The 18,965-nt window shown below is 47.6% G+C and overlaps 1 protein-coding gene across 2 annotated transcripts in view; it reads left to right on the top strand.

The window, feature by feature from the left end:
• The window catches only part of DNAJC13 (DnaJ heat shock protein family (Hsp40) member C13), a 1,517,524-nt gene that overhangs the window by 1,285,464 nt on the left and 213,095 nt on the right, over positions 1 to 18,965 (top strand). The gene's annotated exons all lie outside the window — the stretch shown is intronic.

The following is an 18,965-nucleotide window of genomic DNA, read 5'->3' as shown; positions in this document are numbered from 1 at the left end:
CTTCTCTTTTCTTGCTCTATTCTTAAGTTCCTTTTAATCCCTCTGTCTTTGGTGGTGAATTTCGACATGTTGCAAAGGACTGTTAATTCTTTGATGGGCGGTGTTATGCGTGGGCCATTTTATTCTATTCTGCATTGCTCCAGGAGAATTTTGTCCTTGATGAGGTGTACCTTTAAACTTGTTTCTGTTTTCCTATCTATTCTGTAGTTTGTATCAGAGGTCTGCCTGTTGGGGAGTAATAGTAGGCTACTCTTCTGCATGTGCATGCTGCGCTACTAGCTTCATGGGGGTCTTACAATAAAGTAGCATCAGTTCAGTTATTATTAGTCTTTATGTAGTGGTGAGCATACATAGAAGCTTTAGTTTAGCACCTTAGTCTCTCAGCTGGTGATAAACAAAAGTTTTGATTTTGTAACACGTTTGTGCTCCTCTCCTTAGATCAGGATTAGAATCTGTTGCCTATGTTTTTGGGCACTTTTCTCATTGTATTTTAGGAGTCACAGTATCTACTGATAAAAGGTTCTTGTTTGTTTCATTTGGGAGTGATTTCCGAGGGCTCTTAGAGGTTACAATGTCTGTTACATCAATTGAATGTTTCTGGACTCAGACTGGTTAACCTTTAAGGTGTCTTTGTGTTGAGGGATATCGAGGGTTATCAGAAACAGAGTAAACTGCATCCAGACCCTGCGGTTGCAACTTTATAGTAACTGTCAGTGTTTGTCTCTGTTTCAGAGCCATCGTGTCATTAAGTCATTGTGCGCCTTACTTTACCTTCATACTTTCCAAAGTATTGATCCTTCCAAATGCTCACCTACTTTTGCTAAAAGTTGGAGATTTTATTTTTCTTAAAATTTTTGTACCTCTAAGTCTCCCAGTGTTTCCTCTATTTATGGGCGGCCCGTTGTCTATTTTCAGTTCTCATGATATGCAATTACTGTTTATGATTGCCCCACGTCTAAACAACAATTTCAGGACACCATGCTGTTCATCGAGATTGGATGAACAGTAATCCGTTAAAGTTGAATGCCGACGAAACAGAGATTATCACAAAAAGTAAGGTGGAGTATTGGACCCCTCATTTTGGCCCAGCAAGATGGGTCCCCCTTTATCCTGTAAAAAGGTGTTAAAAAAGCCTCGGATCATCATCGATGAGGAATTATCATTTAAGCAGCATGGAGGAGTGGTGACCTCAGCAAGCTTCTGCCAATTATGGCGCATAAAAAAGATAAAGAAATTCCTCACTAGTGAGGCTTTGGCCCAAGTAATAATAGCCCTGGTCATGTCTAGTATTGGCAAGCCAATTCTTTTTATCTGGGTCTTCCTAAAGTCCGGTTGCGCAGACTCCAGTTAATCCAGAGCCAGGCCGCTCGCTTGATATATTATCTGCCCAAATATGGTCCCATCACCCAAGGGACAAAGGACCTTCACTGGCTGCCAGTCGCACAGAGAACAGTGTTTATGGTGTGCTGTACGGTCTTTAAGGCCTTATATCTGAATTGCCCTGCCGCAAAATACTTAGTACTGGAGGGTGTAGGTTCTCTGTCACAGCCCCTCGAACATGGAATACTCTGCTGTTGGAGCTTAGGTCCTCTTCTAATTACACAATATTTCGGCAACTCTTGAAGATATGATTATTCAAACAGGCTTACCAATGACGTGGAACAAGGCCATATCAGCAAACCAGCGTGAAGAGACCGTCTGGTGAACGTACGCTCTTGAAATTGCCATTAACATAACATAACATGTATAATTCTAGTTGCAGATTCCTCTCCGTAAGAATATCCCCAGGTGCGAGAAAGGATCCTGAGAGTTTTGCATCAATAAAATTTATTTATTTATTTATTTATTTATTTTTGTAATTTATTGAGCGCGGCGAATACCCGTGGGCGTCTCGGCGCTAAATGATACCATTAAATTCCCTCATAGCTCCTGGCAGGCTGTAATTGAACTACTGATCAAATAGCCAGGTTTTCAATAACTTTCGGAATTGCATAAGTGAAGGAGAGCACTTGATGCAGAGAGGCAAGGAGTTCCAAAGCTTTGAGGCCGCAACTAGGAAGCGACGGTCTCCCCAAGATACTGTCTTGGATCGAGGAACCACTAGATGATTCAGGGTGGTGGATCGAAGCGTTCTGGTTGGTTTATAGGGTGTCAGATTTGCCTTAAAGAATTGGGGAGCTTGGTCGTGTAATGCTTTATAGACTATGCATAAGGATTTAAATTTTATGCGGTTGCGGATCGTTAGCCAGTGATATTTTATGAGGGTGTCAGATACTGAGGAAAATTTAGGTGTTCCTGAAAGGAGCCGTGCTGCAGCATTCTGTAATGACTGAAGTTTGTTTATAATCCTAGTTTGGGCATTTAAGAATAGCCCGTTGCAATAGTCGAGGGAAGATAGCACTAACGAACTAACTAGTGTTTTTGCAGCAGTAGCTGGGAGAAAAGGAAGGATCTTCCTAATCAGCCTCAGTTTATGGTGGGCAGTTGCCGCTACCTTATTTGCGTGTGCCATGAAGTTTAAGTCCACATCGAAAGTTACTCCTAAGTTCCTAACCTTGGATGTTGGCTTCGGAGGTTCACCCATTCCCGGTGGCCACCAAGTTGACGACCAGTCAGGTCTGAGGGGTCCGAAAATTAGCACTTCCGTCTTATCGGAATTTAGCTTGAGACAATTGCAAGCCATCCACTCACTGATCGCGAGCATTCCGCGACGAAATCGGTCAGCCACCTCTGGTCCATTATCTTTGATACCCAAAACCAGCTGGGTATCGTCTGCATAGGAGGTTACGCTCATCCCATATGCCTTGATGACATTGGCAAGGTCCGACACATAGATGTTAAAAAGTGTCGGACTTAGGGATGAGCCTTGAGGAACCCCACATGGTAATGACAGATTAATGGACTGGTGAGGGCCAATGGTGACGGCTTGTGATCTGTCGGCTAGGAATGAGGCAATCAGTTTGCTCGCCGATTGGTGAATGCCCATCCTTTCGACACGGTCGATTAGAGTGTTGTGGTCGACCGTGTCGAACGCCGCCGACAGGTCCAACATGACTAGGACAGCTGTTCCACCGAGATCTCGGATGTTCCTTATGTCGTCTGCGGCCTTGATTAAGGCAGTTTCAGTGCCATGGTGTCTTCGAAAGCCAAATTGTGAGTCATCCAGTAGATGGTGTGTCTCGATGTACTCAACCAGCTGTTGATTCATGGCCTTTTCGACCACTTTGGCTAAAAAGGGTAGGCTTGCAATTGGTCTGTAGTTCTTCGGGTCTGTCTTGTCCAAGCTAGCTTTCTTTAACAGAGGCTTCACAATTGTATTTTTTAGAGATTCAGGAAAGATTCCGGTACCTAGTATTGTGTTGCAAACTGAAGTGATCATCGGGATGAGAGTATTCATCACTGGAGGGAGGACCGAAAATGGACACGGATCCAGTATGGATCCGGTCTTAATGGAAGAGACTATTTTTGTGGTTTGTTCCATGGTCAGAGGTTTAAAACTCGTAAATTCACAGACCGGTACTGGCTTAGGGGGGGACGAGTTTAGGGGGTTAGAAGAAAAAGCCTGATAGATGTCATTGACTTTGGAATAAAAGAAATTGGCCAATTCATCACAGAAGGATTGAGAGGCCGGCGGGGTAAGATCTGGTGCATTACCCGATAGTGTTCTGGTAATGTCGTATAGTTGTCTGGATGAATTTTTAGCTTTGTCGATTTCTTCTGAAAAATAGGTTTTCTTTGCTTCCGTGATCATGTCTTTATACACTGATAGTGACTCTTTATATTTCACTTTCTCATCAGGATCATAATTTCTTCGCCATTTCCTTTCCCTGGCTCTGTTGCGCTGTTTTTGTCTCCTAAGCTCGTCGGTATACCATGGTGCAGAAGGGGTCGTTCTGTTCGTGGAAACTTTTTTTATTGGAACTAAGGTATTAGTGGCATTTCTTAGCCAGTCATGAAATTGTTGTGTGGCAGTGGATGGGTCAGTGGAAAGTAATGGACAGGAGCGGTCCAATAGATTGATTAATTCGGAATGGTTTATATTTTTCCAAATTTTAAAGGTGGCTGGCTTCGGCAGCGAAGCTTTCCTCTTGGAAGTATCTGTTAGTCAGCTTATAGAATATAACATGGTGATCTGTCCAAGGCAATGGCAAGATGTTAAGTATATGTAGGGTCTCCACATTAGAAAAGATACCGTCAAGAGTATGTCCGGCTTGGTGGGTCGGGGACGTAATCAGATGTTTGAGTCCTAACGTGTCCAGATCCGTAGTCAAGGTCTGGGTATCCTTGTCCTCTTTCAGGTCCAAGTGGAAGTTCAAGTCACCCAGAATTGTAAATGATTCCTCCATGATAAGTGATTCCATGATTGTACTAAGAGTGTTTATAAAAGGCTTTCTGTTTCCAGGGGGACGATATAAGAGTAGTCCTTTGAAACTATATATGGCTGTGAAGCGAATACTAAATTGAAGTACCTCACATGTGGTTACCGAAATGGGGGTTGTTTTAATTGGAAATCCTTCTCTGGCAATAATTGCCAGTCCCCCCCCTCGTTGTAGTTTCCTGCCCAGGCGGTAAATGGTGTAGCCATGAGGCACCGCAATAACCAAGTCTGGTCCGGATGCTTCGTCCAGCCAGGTCTCAGTCACAAAAAGGACATCTAGTTTGTTGTCTATGATGAGATCGGCTATTTCTTGTCTATGCTTACCCACTGGTCTCGCATTAATCAGGGCCATGTGAAAATCAGTTTCTTTCCCTGCTGATATTCTTTTAGATAGAATTTTTTGATTGTTTATGAAAAGCGTGGTATTACAATTAGTGCAGTTAATAGCCGTGTTGTATGTGAGACTGCTAGGGTCATGAACCAGACATCGAGAGTTGGGAAGGGTGCGTAGATCTAGTAAGGAGGCTCGAGAATGGATTATCCTACAATCTGATGAGATCTGGCCAGGGGTCGGGGCCCTGGGCCCGGTCCCGGCGCGGACGGGCGCAGACGGGCCCGCCTTTGGCGCGCCTTCGGCGCGCCGCCGGCGCGCCCGCTGCGCCCGCCCGCTGCGCAGACGGGGAGACATGTTGTTTTTATCCCCAGATCTCGTGCGTACAGAGGAGGGTGGGAGGCGTCCAACAACTAGAACGCGACCCGTTCCTCAGCGCAAGATGGCGCGTCAAGTGTGTGAAAGACCGGTGTCAGCCGGTCGCAGATTGGTCGCACCTGTGACTCCGCAGGTAGTTCATGTTGCCCCAAAAGTGACAGATTAGAGTCACATATAAGTGCTACCTCTGCTTGCTGTCAGTTCCTTTCTTTAAGTGCCCTTCATTGTGGATTCAGAGCTCCGCTCACACCTTTGCCAGTCATCCAGTAACCTCAAATTTAGCTCAAAGTGTGCCAGGTATAATGTCCCCCTCTAAAACCACAGAATTACACTACTACCTGCTGGAAAGAGTGGTCAGTCAACTCTTGTGCCTTTAGTGCTTAGGCCCTTGTCACTTCTCGGTCATGTGATAAACATACCCTCATCCTGCCCATGGCGATCAAAGAGCGGAAGGTGTGGCTCTGTGTCAGTGAACATAAGAAAAAGTTGCAGTTGAAACATAGATCCAATCATATTCAGGGAGTCGGTCCTGCATGAAGTTTCATTCCTGCTTGAAATCTTCCACTGAGGAAAGTTGGAAAGTTGAAGACGTGCAAAAAGGCTAAGATGGACCCAACCTTGTCTTGCCACTCGAAATCAGGCAAGAACACACAAGGGTGACAAACAGATGCTCATACTCCATAAGCACCTTCTGATTTGGGCCATCTTCAACCTTGCTGCAAATAGCGACCTGGCCAATCTAGACTTTCACATGAGTCCCTTCCCTGCTAGCACCAATGGCAACACAAATGGCACAAGCTCTAGATCAGACTCAGATGGTGGTCTTAGACCCTGAAAGCGCAACCAGTCAGTTTGTAACTAGACTCTTATCCTCTGCCTCAATTTGTGTACTATCAGAAGCTAGAGAACTTATTTGGATACGACTGTGGAATCAGGTTATGCCAAATGTTCCTTATGACAATGATCTGGTTGACCTCAGAGCCTCACTGGCTCAAACAATACATGATGGCTAATCCACAGTGACTAACCCACAGTGATTTATGTCTAATATGCTGGCTTGGATGCCACAGGCTGTGTTGGCTAGTGCTATTAGCACCAGTAGAGTTCTTAGAAGGCATGCCGGGATTTGATCAACCTGTTTTTCAGAGGCTGCTTAGCTTCCCTTGTGGACATCACATTTGATGGTTCTAGATCATTTGGAATGAAGGCTGACTCTGGACTCATACTGTTTAAGGGCATTCGAGCCAAAGCACTATCCTTGGGACTCTTGTCTCCTGCCAAGTAGTTCCACCAACAGTACTGGAAATATAGGGTCTTTTCCAGGGGGCTGACTTACCGACAATGGCTGCCCTCCCAATCTGTGTCGCAACAGCAGACCTAGTCCCTTCAGCGCAGAGGTTGTGGCAATGACTGAGACTGATCGCACCAGCAGGGACAGATATCTGCTAACTCTTCCTTCCTTACTTCCTTACATGCTGCAGCAGCTGCCATGACACTTTAATTTGTCAGTGCTGGCCCTTCCTCAGTGGATAGGAGGCTGAATATGATATAGTCTCTCTAACTAGAGATTCATCACATTGTACAGATGGGTCTTGTGAATCTTTCGAAAGGGATAGGCTCTACTTTTCGTGTCTTTCCTGTTCAATCTTTCCTCCTCGTCAAAGCAGCTGTCAGTGGATTAATCTGCAATCTTGCTGCAAGGACTCAACCTTCTGCTAGGCATGGATGCCTTCCAACAGACTGACTTCACAGAGAGGAGAGGGCTGCTATTTACTCAACTTTCTCCTGTCAAAGAAGGACAGAGGCTGCAAGTCTATGCTAGACTGTTGCCCATGAATGCCTTTCTCCTGAAAAACCTATTCAAAATGTTCACCCTTTCCCATGTTCTTTCTGCTGCCGTTCCTGGAGACTGCTTGTATCCCTGGCTCTGCAGGACGTGTATGTTTCATATACCAGTCCTGCAGTCCCACAAGGTTGCCTGTGGTTCATGGTGGGAACAGAACGCTTCCAATTTACTTGGCTCGTCTGGGCCCATCAGTTGTCCAGGAAAGTGATGGCGGTCGTCACAACCCCCCTTCGGAGGTCAGACATAAACATGTGCTCCTTTACCTTGATGACTAGCTGTGCAGGGCTGTCTCACGACAGTCAGTTGTGACTCACCTCTGGACAACGGGCAAACTCCTCATGTCTTTGAGGTTTCCATCTATGAGCCAAAGACCCACTTGAATCCCACAAAGAGGTTTCACTTCATTGGGACTCTCCTAGACACAGTTATGTTTAAGGCGTTACCCCCACAAGAGTGAGTCCTGGACATTAGGATTTGATCTTGATCTTATAGGCTCAATCCTGTGTCGCAGTGAGGACGGCTATGAGGCTTCTTGGATTTCTAGCCTGGTACATCCTCCTTGTTCCGAACTATAAATTGTTTATGCCCTGTATTAAAACCTCATGCTTTAGTGGGTTTCCTCTAGGAAAATCATTGGGAGGTGCATTCTGACTACAATGCATCTCTTGTCTCCTGTAGACATTCTCGCCGCTCCTCCTACTTTGAGTTTTGAGAACAGTCAGGACAAATTGGGCCTAAGTCATCTTAGTAGCCCTGAACTGGACTAGTAGAGTATGATACCCAGAACACCTAAACAAGAGCGTTTGATTTCTAATCTGCTTACCTCTTTTGTGAGGACCTCCTGTCTTGGAAACAGGGAAGGGTCCTGCACCTGAGTCTCAGCAACCTGCACTTCTGTTCTGGACATTGAATGGCAGCAGTTAAATACATCTGATCTGCCAGAGGCAATAGTTGATATAATTCTGGAAACCTGACCCCCTTTGATATAGTCCATCTGTGCTGGGAGTAATTAATTGCCTTGTGTGGCGCGCTTCATCTTGACCCTATGCAGGCCAAACTTGTGGGTGTGGTGGTATTTGTTCTGTCATTGGCACAGCAAGGGCTTGCAGTGGGCACAGTAAAGGCTTTTCTGTTGGAACTTTCAGCTTTTTTGGGGTTACTTTATCAACCCTCTCTATTTAAATGTCATGTTGTGATGCTTTTTATCAAAGTTGTGACTCGCATGTTTCACTCGTAACGGTTTACCATGCCACAATGAAACTTAATGTTAATATTTCTTACCTTCACTTCTGTTGAGCCGAAGGACAGCTGCTCAATGTTAAACACCAAACAGTTGTCCCTAAAGCCATCACCTCTGCACGTCATGTGGGTGAACTGTGCAACAGACCAACACCACCTTATTTCCAGAGTAACTAGTGCTAAGGACCTAGGCAGTGTTCTTACCCAGAGTTGTGGCACATTTTCACTTTGACCAATTTATCATTCTGCAAATGTTTTTTCTCAACCTCACCCTTAAAGAGGAGGAGAGTCCTCAGCAGCCTAACCGTAAACAGGCATTGAGTTTATACATTCACAACACGAAAGACCATCATGTGATGGTCAGTGCTTTGTAGGATTCTCTGGAGCCATCATGATGCTGACTCCTAAAATCATAAGTCTCCAAGTTAGATGTTCGCTTTCTATCACCTGCAATTTGTTCAGAGTGCTCAGAATCTCAGGGTGCAGAGGAAAAACTGATGTCCGCACAAAAGATTTAGAATTGGATTCACTCCGTCACTTCTAGGGTAATATGGAGTCACCACTAAGCCACATAGTGCCACCTATCAGCGTACAAAAGAGTTGCCGTAAAATTTTCCAAATCCAGACAAGCGCCTGTGGACATTCTTAAGGTGAGGAATCTCCCGTTATGTAAAGTTGCCACCAGAAAGAGTGTTACCAAAGCTAAGTAATTTGACTTGAAAGCTACTGTAAGCGTTGGAGAGGAAACCTTTACATTTTCAAAATTAAAAAGATTTGAGTCAATGCATACATATTTATCAAAGATGTGAGCGCCTTGACTTAGAGTATGGGTGCCATAATTCGTTGTCTCACTGAGAATGAGCTGCTCTCAGGTGACTTGCTCCTCATCCTTGGATCCCACCCTCCACTTCTGCAGGCACACAATGGGTGCATTTTCTTGCCGATGAGTCATTATGCATAGCTTTTTGCATAATGGATCCTGGACACCCCATTTGGCATATGGACGGACCAAATTTTTAAAAGCGATAAACTCAGTAATAAGCCTCCCTCAACCAAAAAGAATTGAGTAGTATTGTCTTTACTTAAAATTTATAGGACACAATGCGTACCAATTATGACTTACGGGGGTGAAATTTGGGGTTTTATAAACTTGAAAAGTGCCCAGGCTGAAGAAAACAGATTCTGCAGGAGAATTTTGGGTTTACCAATTTCATCATCTACTTTTGTCTGTCATAATGAGTTAAAACTACCTTACTTGGAGGATTATATTAAGTCCCGTCCTGCCATGTTTTGGTTAAAGGTTTGGCAAAATCCAGCAGCCTTGCTAACAAGGGAGATCTTGGCTGACTGTTTAAAATGTGACAGGGGAGGTGACATTCCGTGGCTCGCGGAAGTACGGGCAAATCTGTCAGCAGTTAATCTTGGCCATATTTTTGATAATTTAAACAATTATAGGAGCACAGAGGGATACTGGAGCGGGTCGCCCTCCACTCAAATTCAACAAAACAATAAAGACACACTCCCTCGGCGTACGACCAAATCAGTGACTAAAGAGGGGTGTTCCAAACGTCCTGCTCCCTACAACTCTCTTACCAATATTGTAAGAGACACTATGCACTGTTCTCCGCCAACGTATAAAAACCTGTTCTCTCGGGCAACACACCAGAACCCACACTTAAGGTGTACCCGAACTCTGGGAATTACCACTGCATCCACACCCAACGTTGGACACTGCTCTTGTTAGAGCAAAAAATGTGAAAGACGCAAGTGACACCTCACGGAAACACCACCGTCGGGGTAACTGGTATCAAATTTCCAGACAGGCCCCTGTCTCATCATCGGTTGTCACAGGCGTCTTAAAGAAAAATAAGATGAAAGGAAAGGAGTGTCCAAAACAACCAACATATATAGTGTTTCACTGCTATGTTATATTAAAGCAGTTTCTTCAGGGCTGCACTCTGGGAATGTCACTTCACTGCTTTGGACACTAGTTCTGTAGTGTGCTGCCAAAAGAGAACAGGTAAAAGAACCAATTAAAACCATGTAGACCTGCACCAGGAGCCAACGCAACCTGGATAAACTGAGAGAGGTATGGGGTATGCAAAGTGAAATATTACCAAGGGGCAGCCAGGCCATTCATACCGGCCGCTCCTGTGTCTTTAAGGGCAATAAACACTTCTCCCGTAAGTCTGTACCTTATTGCTCCAGTATAAAATCTGTAAAAGGTAAAGTGTATACATTTGTATCATAATCAACCTGAGACCTAAGCTCCGTATTGCTGTCTCCTTGCTTGTGACATTCCCAGAGTGCAGCCCTGAAGAAACTGCTTTAATATAACATAGCAGTGAAACATGTCGGCACTGGCAGTAGGTTGTGGTAGACATGATTAACTACCAGCCTTTTTATACAAGCACACCATCTCCGCCCTATGAATAAAGTTGGGTAAGGGACTGATTATTGGGTGTGTGTTTTTATGCACTTTGTTACTTTATTTTCACTTTTTTTATATGTGTTGGTCACTAGCAGATATTTCTGCGCCTTCACTAGTTTGTCACTATATATGTTGGTTGTTTTGGACACTCCTTTCCTACAATATTGGTAAGAGAGTTGTAGGGAGCAGGACGTTTGGAACACCCCTCTTTAGTCACTGATTTGGTCGTACGCCGAGGGAGTGGGTCTTTATTGTTTTGTCATATTTTTGATAAACCTGGCCAACTAGATGAAATTGATAGAAAGACTGCGTAAAGTCTTATACAAACACTATGGGGACATAAGATATGCACAGGAGCAAGTATCCGTAGGACAATATATATTAATGGCGGAAGAAGGGGGACCGCCTTCTTATTTACCTGCTTGTTATCTCCTAGGAGATATCTAGTGTTTTGCTGGTTTTTGACTTAGTTGGCCTGGGATCCTGCTATTCAGGACCCCAGGCTTTCTGCTCTCTCTGTAAAATGGACTCCATGTACCCTAGGTACATATCTAATTGGATACGGAGTCACCTTATCAGTCCCTGTACAGTGTACCTTATGTACCCAGGGCATAGGTGTACCCAGGGCCTACCAGGGGCTGAAGAATGTAATATGCCACCCCTGGCTGGCCATCTAAAACTGACACAACTGGCTGCACGACAGCTGGGGCAAGGTGGTGTAATCACCCTTTGCTGTAGATATAGTATACCTATATCTAACCCTAAAATGGACACATATCCTCCTATCAGTCACTCCTATGGCAGGCCTTAACAATCCTGAAGGCAGAGTGCTTGGAATTATGTGAGATGGTGCTCTGGCATGAGCTGAGCCCTTCTGCAGCTTGCGGAACAAAGTCCTAATAGCTGTTCCATGATAACGCTATACCATATACTCTTAAGTGCATTATCAACCTCGCAGTTAAATGCTAACTCTGGTATAACATTATCAAAACATGTCGAGTAAGGTGTCATACGAATTGGAATACTACCCCCTCGCCAATTCTGGCGACGGGGGTAGCATTCCACCCTTCTAGAGGGACACGACATGTATGTAACTGAGATCCCTGGTTAAAGTTAACTCGAGCCTTGGCATCACAAAATGGATGCTGCCACCACAGACACAAGTCTGACCTCCTGCTGCTGGGAGTCCTTCCAGCGAGGGAGGCTTGGACAAAGGGTTTCCTGCCTTGGGAGGTGCTAGCACCACCCCAGACAGGATTTTGTGCATTGGGTAGGACAGGCCTGAAAGGAATGAGACATGCCTGGGGCACACAAGGTGCCCTGTGCATACACCGGCTCAAACCAGTTGCTGGGGCATCCCTGCCCCGGCTCTGGCGCGAAACCGGACAAAGGATAGGGGGTGTAACCACCCCCCTTCCTGGTCCCACCCATAGGAGGGACCTAGTCGTAGTACAGCCCCCTTTAGCAGGATAAAGGTAGGAGCTGGTCCCATTCCAAATTAGATTATCCTGAAGAACTTTCACAAGAAGAAACTCTGGACTTCGACGTTCTGCTCCACAGAAGACTGAAGAAATCTCCCTTGTGGGCAAGGAGTGTCCACCCTGCAACTGCAGGCACCATCAAGAGTCCAGCGGCTTCCCTTTGTCGTCTTCCCTCGAGGATCCAGACTTCAGAGCCCGACGAGACCCGGATTCCCAGACCTCTCCGACCTCAACTCACATCTGCAGCACAGCTGAGATCCGTGGGTGCGACGAGACACGTGGGACCGGCCATCTTGGAAGAAACTGCACTTCGCTTCCAGCACGACTCCCGAGGTAAACTCGACCAAGTGCTTTGGGGATTGAGAAGCCCCAGCCCCGAGCAGCTCCTGCACCGAAGATCAGCCCTCCAGCATCCACGAGATCTGCGTGGGGCCCTTCTGCTTGTTTGCTGCTCGACGCGTTGTCTGGTCACTTGCCGGCTGGCTAGTGGCCTCCTAGACGACGAACCTTGAAATCTTTGCTGCTGGTCTGGTTGCTCCAGACTGGCCCTTGCTCCCTTCCAAAAGAGGAGCACCCCGGACTCTCCTAGTCCGCACCAGATGCCTTTCCCACTCACCGCGTGGGTTGCCTTTGCCAAGGCCTGTTGACGCCGATTCCAGAACCAACACCGCCGACAGCGAGGGCCTGCGTGGGACAGCTCGTGCCTCCATCCTGGTCGTCCAAGACACCTCCTGGTCCACATGGCTGCAGAGTCAAGCGTCCACTCTTCACTTGATCGCGACGACGACATCCGGTTCCCTCCTGGTTCCACTCCAGTCACTGGCTAGTGACTGTGAACATTGTCCCCTCTGCTTTCAGGTCTTCAACATCCCTGATCCATCCTTGGATCACACCGGACATCTTCCTCCTGGTCGCCTGCAGCATCTTTTCTTTCAGGCTCCATTGACTTCAACGCGAGAACCCGACGCACTTTGACACCTATGCACCCGCAGCCCGTGGGTGAGGTAACTAGAGCATTTCGGTGCTCAAGGGTAGTTTAACTGTCCTAGTGTCCAGTTCCACAGTCGTTTTAGTCCTAACTAGTCAGGATTGTCCGTACTTACCTTTTTCTTGAACTGTACTGTCCATAGACGTTGTTACGCATCCCGCGTGTGACTTCACACTCTGCACCCGCGTCTCGTGGGCCTCCTATTACTTACCTAAGGTTAGGATAGCGTAGTCCCAGCGGTCCTGCAGCCTCTGGACAGCTCCATTTCTTCTATCGACTCTCACATTCCATTTACTTAGTATATGGTTTGCCGTGCCCCTAGGGCACCATTGTAATTTGTGCAACTTGAACGTATTTTTCCTAAGAGATTGTCATGTGCTTAGCCCTCTGACCTCATAAAGAGTTCAGAGGTGTTTGGTATTAATAAATATATTTATTTTCATAACAGCCTGTGTGGTGTCCTTTCATCTGGTATTCAAGGGGTTATATTGTGGTAAAACAGCTGGCTTCACATGCCAAAAGAGTTTAGCCTAAGACTGCTTTGTCCATGCTACCATTAGGATAGCTGGTCTATAAGGTTGACTTACAAGCAATCACCATAAGGGTTGTTTGGACTGATACAAGGTGATCACTAGAACTAGTGAGCATCATATATCAGGCCAACTTCTCACAGGCACTTTAGTATTGAAGCTGCTATTGAATATGCGTGATCATTCTGTAAATGTCTTCATTGAATGGTTTTATAATAGAGGCACTTTTTATAGGATGTTGCTACTTATTGAAGCTGCTATTGAATTTGAGTGATAACTTTGTAAATGTTTTCATAGAATGGTCCTATAGTTGAGTTTGTTTTAAATTTTAAGATGACGGATTATGTAAATGTTATCTATGACTAATTATGAGAAATGTTTGTACTTTTATGGATAGTGTATATCCGAATAAAGACCAATGAAACTGAAACATAGCTTTTTGGACCATGTGGTTCATCACCCTGATTGCCACCAAGGCCCTCCAGCTCTGTAGACTCTATGCCATGACAGCTGCCAGCTCCCTGTCTCTCCAGGGCCTCCCATCCATCCTGACATCCTGGGAGAGACCCCAGTGCCTCTCAGACACTGAGACGGGATGGAGCAGATTCTCAAGACCAGTGGTATCCTAATGGATGCAGTAGATAGTCTAAGCTGCCACCCTTTTTGATCTAAGGACAGAGAGCCTTTCTCTCTTGTCCTCACAAGCGCTTCTCAGGGTTGCCACTGGGCCTCTCCAGCAGCGGCTTTCAGACAGCAAGATGTAGGCAAGTGCGTAGAAGACCCCACTGTTTCTGGGGTAGGGGACACAGACAGACTTGGATAGAGCCCAGCATGGTGTTTGGCTTTGTTCAAAGAGCCAAAGCACGAGCTGAGCCATCAAGAAGTATAAATAGGGCAACAAATGCCATGAAAAAATATGATAGTCTTTAAAATGGAAGATATTTGTTCGAGGCATGTGGGCTGCTGAATTCATATCTATAGCATAGATCGCCGCCTAGTGTTGGGTCCGGATGATTGCACATTGTTGTCCTGGAAGAGTCTTCGAAGTATCACGAGATAGGTGGCTCCTCCCCTGGACTACAGTGCGCATAGGCATCGACTCCATCCCCAGATTGTTTTTTTCCGCCATTGGGTTCGGATGTAATTTCGTTATCTCCAGTTCGGAATCAACATACACTTTTTCGAGGCCTGAAGGCCTTTTCGAACCGTCGGTATTGTTTGCGTTCGGTGCCCGGTTCAGTTCCAACTCAGTTCAAGTCGGATATCCAGGGGGTCGTGTGACTCTTCGGGGATCGAGGCCCAGTCGACGCAGCAAGACTTTCGACGGCATGGAACGGAGTCCGTTCAAGAAATGTCCCGTGTGCGGATCGAAGTATCCACACATTGACGTCCATCCAGTGTGCAACAAGTGCCTGTCGCCGGACCACGACGAGGCCAGCTGTATGGCCTGTTCCAGGTTTCGTTCGAAGACGACGATTCGGCTTCGGCGCGTGGCGGCCTCGAGGCCCGGCGCTCGGCCCCGGCACCGGTGGACATCTTCGACGACGAAGAAGCGGACGAACAACCGGTTCAGATGCAGATTTCACCTCCAACGGTGGACATCGAATACGACTATGAAGCGGATGTCGAAGGCCAAGACGTAGAAGTCGTCGACGAGGTAGGAGACGACAATGAGGCCTATATGGCCATGGAAGATAGCTCAGAGGAAGAGCTATGCCCCGTTCGAACAATTACAATGGCTCAGGTCGAGGGATCGCCACATGGCCTTACCCAAGCCCTTATACCAGCATCCACGGCCCCGCCTTCTGGCCCGGCTACGGACACTTCGGCAGAGCCGCCATTGTCGAAACCGAAACTGAAACCATCGGTGTCGACAAAAACAAAAATGGTCGAGGCGCCATCGAAACCGAAGACGTCTGCTCCCCCATCGACGCCATCGTCTTCCGAGGTGTCGGGGCTCTCGAAGCCGAAGAAGGCTATCGACCCGGTCAAGGTGCGGAAAGTGGTCAAGGGCGTCGAGCCGAAAACCAAAAAGGGCGTCGACTCGGAGTCAAACAAGGCCGTCGAGCCGAAGTAAAAAAAGACCGTCGAGCCGGAGTCCGGCAAGGGCGTCGAGCCGAAAAATGGGACCCCAACGCCAGTAGTCAAGGCCGCCGATCCGAAGACGTCGACGTCTGCGGCCACGGACAGTGGTCGTAGCGCTCCTAGGAAGGATGCTCCTACGCCTCGATCAGAAAAGCCAAAGTCATCGACGTTCGGGTCTTCACCTGTGGGTGGACCGAAGTCGACTGTCGGGTCGACGAAACCGTCCGCTTCCTTTACGAAGCAGGTCTCGGACTCCCTCAAGCGAATTAGGGACAAGGCTTCAGCGTCGGAACCGAAGACACCTTCCACCCCAATGCAAGCTGTCCCGACGTCAAAGGCTTCGACGCCGATCCTCTTCACGCTGCCGCCAAAGATGGCGCCGAAGGCCTTCGCACCGCGGTCGGTGCCCAAGGACTCTGGTGTCGAAGCCAACTCACCCGGCTGGGGGCTTGAAGCATCGACCACCCTTACTAGAGGAGCAGTCTGAGCATTTCATCGATGCCGACACCGGGAAGCTTACGCTTTACAAAAGAAGGATCACGGCAACTCAGCCTTCGGAGTCATACAAAATTCCTCTAAAGCGCAAAAGGCCTGCCCCAGAATCACCGGTCTTGGTCGAACCGATAGTTCCTCAGACTCCAAGACGTGCAACGCCCTCACCCACTTACTCTGATGGTGAGGATGCCGGGGAGCAGGATGAGGAATACAATTTTCCTGCCAACACAGAGCCTGATGAACAACAGGACTCATGGGTAGAGGCAGGTGACCAAGGGGATCAGCACGCCGTCCTTGACCCTCAGGTGTATAACATCAAGACCTCTCCCACTGAGGATTCTGCGGCATTTAATGCCTTGATTGAGAGGGCAGCTAAGAACCACGACGTTGAAATGCATGCTGACCCTGTGGAGGTGGACTTCCTCTTTGACACTTTCTCCACTGCTGAAAAAAACTGTAAAGACTCTTCCAATGCTGAAGGGGGTCCTTAAGCATGCTGCAGACATTTTTAAGGAACCCACACGGTCAAGGGTAGTAAACCCTAGAATTGAGAAAAAATACAGACCGGCACCTGGCGATCCTACCTACATCAAGGGCCAGTTGCCATTGGACTCTTTGGTAGTTTCTAATGCCCGCAAGAGGGCAAATTCGCAGACCACCGGTAAAGCTTCTCCCCCAGACAAAGAATCTAAAGTGCTGGAGGCATCAGGAAAGAGGGTAGCAGCTCAGGCGGCCAATATCTGGCGTATCTCTGACACGCAGGCACTCTTGGCTAGATACGACAGGGCACACTACAACACACTAGAGACCCTGTTGCAGCATCTACCAGATCAATATAAAGAGGCTGGGGAGATGCTTATCCAGGAAGGGAAGCTGATCTCAAACGCTTCCATCAAATGTGCACTAGATGTTGCGGACACTGCGGCCAGGGCAATTAATACCAGTGTGATGCTGAGACGTCAAGCATGGCTTAGGATCTCCGGGTTTAAGCCGGAAATACAAACTACCATCCTTAACCAGCCGGTAAACGCTGACAGATTATTTGGTCCTGAGGTGGATACCACCCTGGAAAAAATAAAGAAGGATACCGAGACTGCCAAGTCCATGGGGGCTCTCCAGTCCCAGCAGTTTCGGGGGAGCACTTTTCGTCGCTCAGGCAATAGAGGTGTTTCCAGAGGCCAAATATCACAGCAAACACAATTCAACAAAGGTGGGGCGCAATCCTCTTACACCAAGCAGAGTAGAGGAGGATACCGCGGCAACAGCACCAAGGGCAGAGGCAGGGGCAACAACAACTCCCGTTCCTCCGCCACCAACAAACAGTGACTCCCTGTCACTGCCCCCCGACCATCCAACACCTGTCGGGGGGGAGACTCCAGCAGTTCCTGCCAGTCTGGAAATCCATCACCACAGACAGGTGGGTCAGGAAACTTATCCAGTTTGGCTATTGTTTGGAGCTAACATCCACTCCACCCAACATACCACCAAAACACCGTCCTATGTCCACAGAGCATTTGCACTTATTGCAGCAGGAGGTTCTTGTCATGCTGCAAAAAGGCGCAATAGAGCTCGTGCCAGCGGAGGAGGAAGGCACAGGGGTGTATTCCCTGTACTTCTTAATCCCAAAGAAGGACGGGTCCCTCAGGCCTATTCTAGACCTAAGGCCCCTAAACCAGTACATTCTCTCAGAACACTTCCACATGCTAACACTGCAGCAGGTTCTTCCGTTGCTCAATCAGGGAGACTTCCTCGCAACCTTGGATCTCAAGGATGCTTACTTTCACATCCCACTCCATCCATCCCACAGGAAATACCTCAGGTTCACCATTCAGAATCGGCATTACCAATTCAAGGTCCTTCCTTTCGGGGTGACCACAGCCCCCAGAGTGTTCACCAAATGTCTGGCGACGGTGGCGGCGCACCTCAGGAGACAAAACATCCATGTCTATCCTTATCTGGACGACTGGCTGGTTCAGGCAAAGTCAGCCCAGCAGTGCGCTGCAGATATGTCCCACACCATTCACCTTCTTCACGGTCTGGGCTTCTCACTGAACTATCCGAAGTCGCACCTTCAGCCAGCCCATGTACGGCAGTATCTGGGCGCGACGATAGATACTCTGGCAGCCATGGCTCAGCCAAATTCAGCGAGGATCGACAACATCCAGGCGCTAATCCTAAAGTTCAGACCGCGACACTCCCTTCCAGCGAGAGTGTTCATGCAGTTGATAGGCATGATGGCCTCCTGCATCTTCATAGTCCCGCACGCAAGGTTGCATATGCGTCCGCTCCAAGAATGCTTGGCACATCAGTGGACTCAGGCTCAAGGACACCTGAACGACCTAGTGTTGGTGACCGGTCGGGCATGCAACTCTCTGCATTGGTGGAATCCACACAACCTTTGCAAGGGCCGACCGTTCCAAGAGCCTGTGCCACAGATTATCCTGACAACGGACGCGTCTCTCCAGGGATGGGGAGCTCATGTGCTCCACTACACGGTGCAGGGACTATGGACGACGCAGCAAAGAAAGATGCACATCAACTACCTAGAACTGATGGCAATCTTCATGGCACTCAAGTCCTTCAAAGTACATCTGTGCAACAAGGTCGTGTTGATCCGGACGGACAACATGACGGCCATGTACTACATCCAGAAGCAGGGACGTACCCACTCTCCACAGTTGTCTCATCTGGCTCAAAGCATGTGGAAGTGGGCCATTCAGAGAAACATCTTCCTCATGGCGGAACACCTCCCGGGCAAGGACAATCAGATGGCGGATCTGCTC

This window comes from Lissotriton helveticus, chromosome 10 (genome assembly GCF_964261635.1).
Source record: "Lissotriton helveticus chromosome 10, aLisHel1.1, whole genome shotgun sequence".
NCBI lineage: Eukaryota > Metazoa > Chordata > Amphibia > Caudata > Salamandridae > Lissotriton > Lissotriton helveticus.
This window is presented reverse-complemented; position numbering and strand designations above follow the sequence as displayed.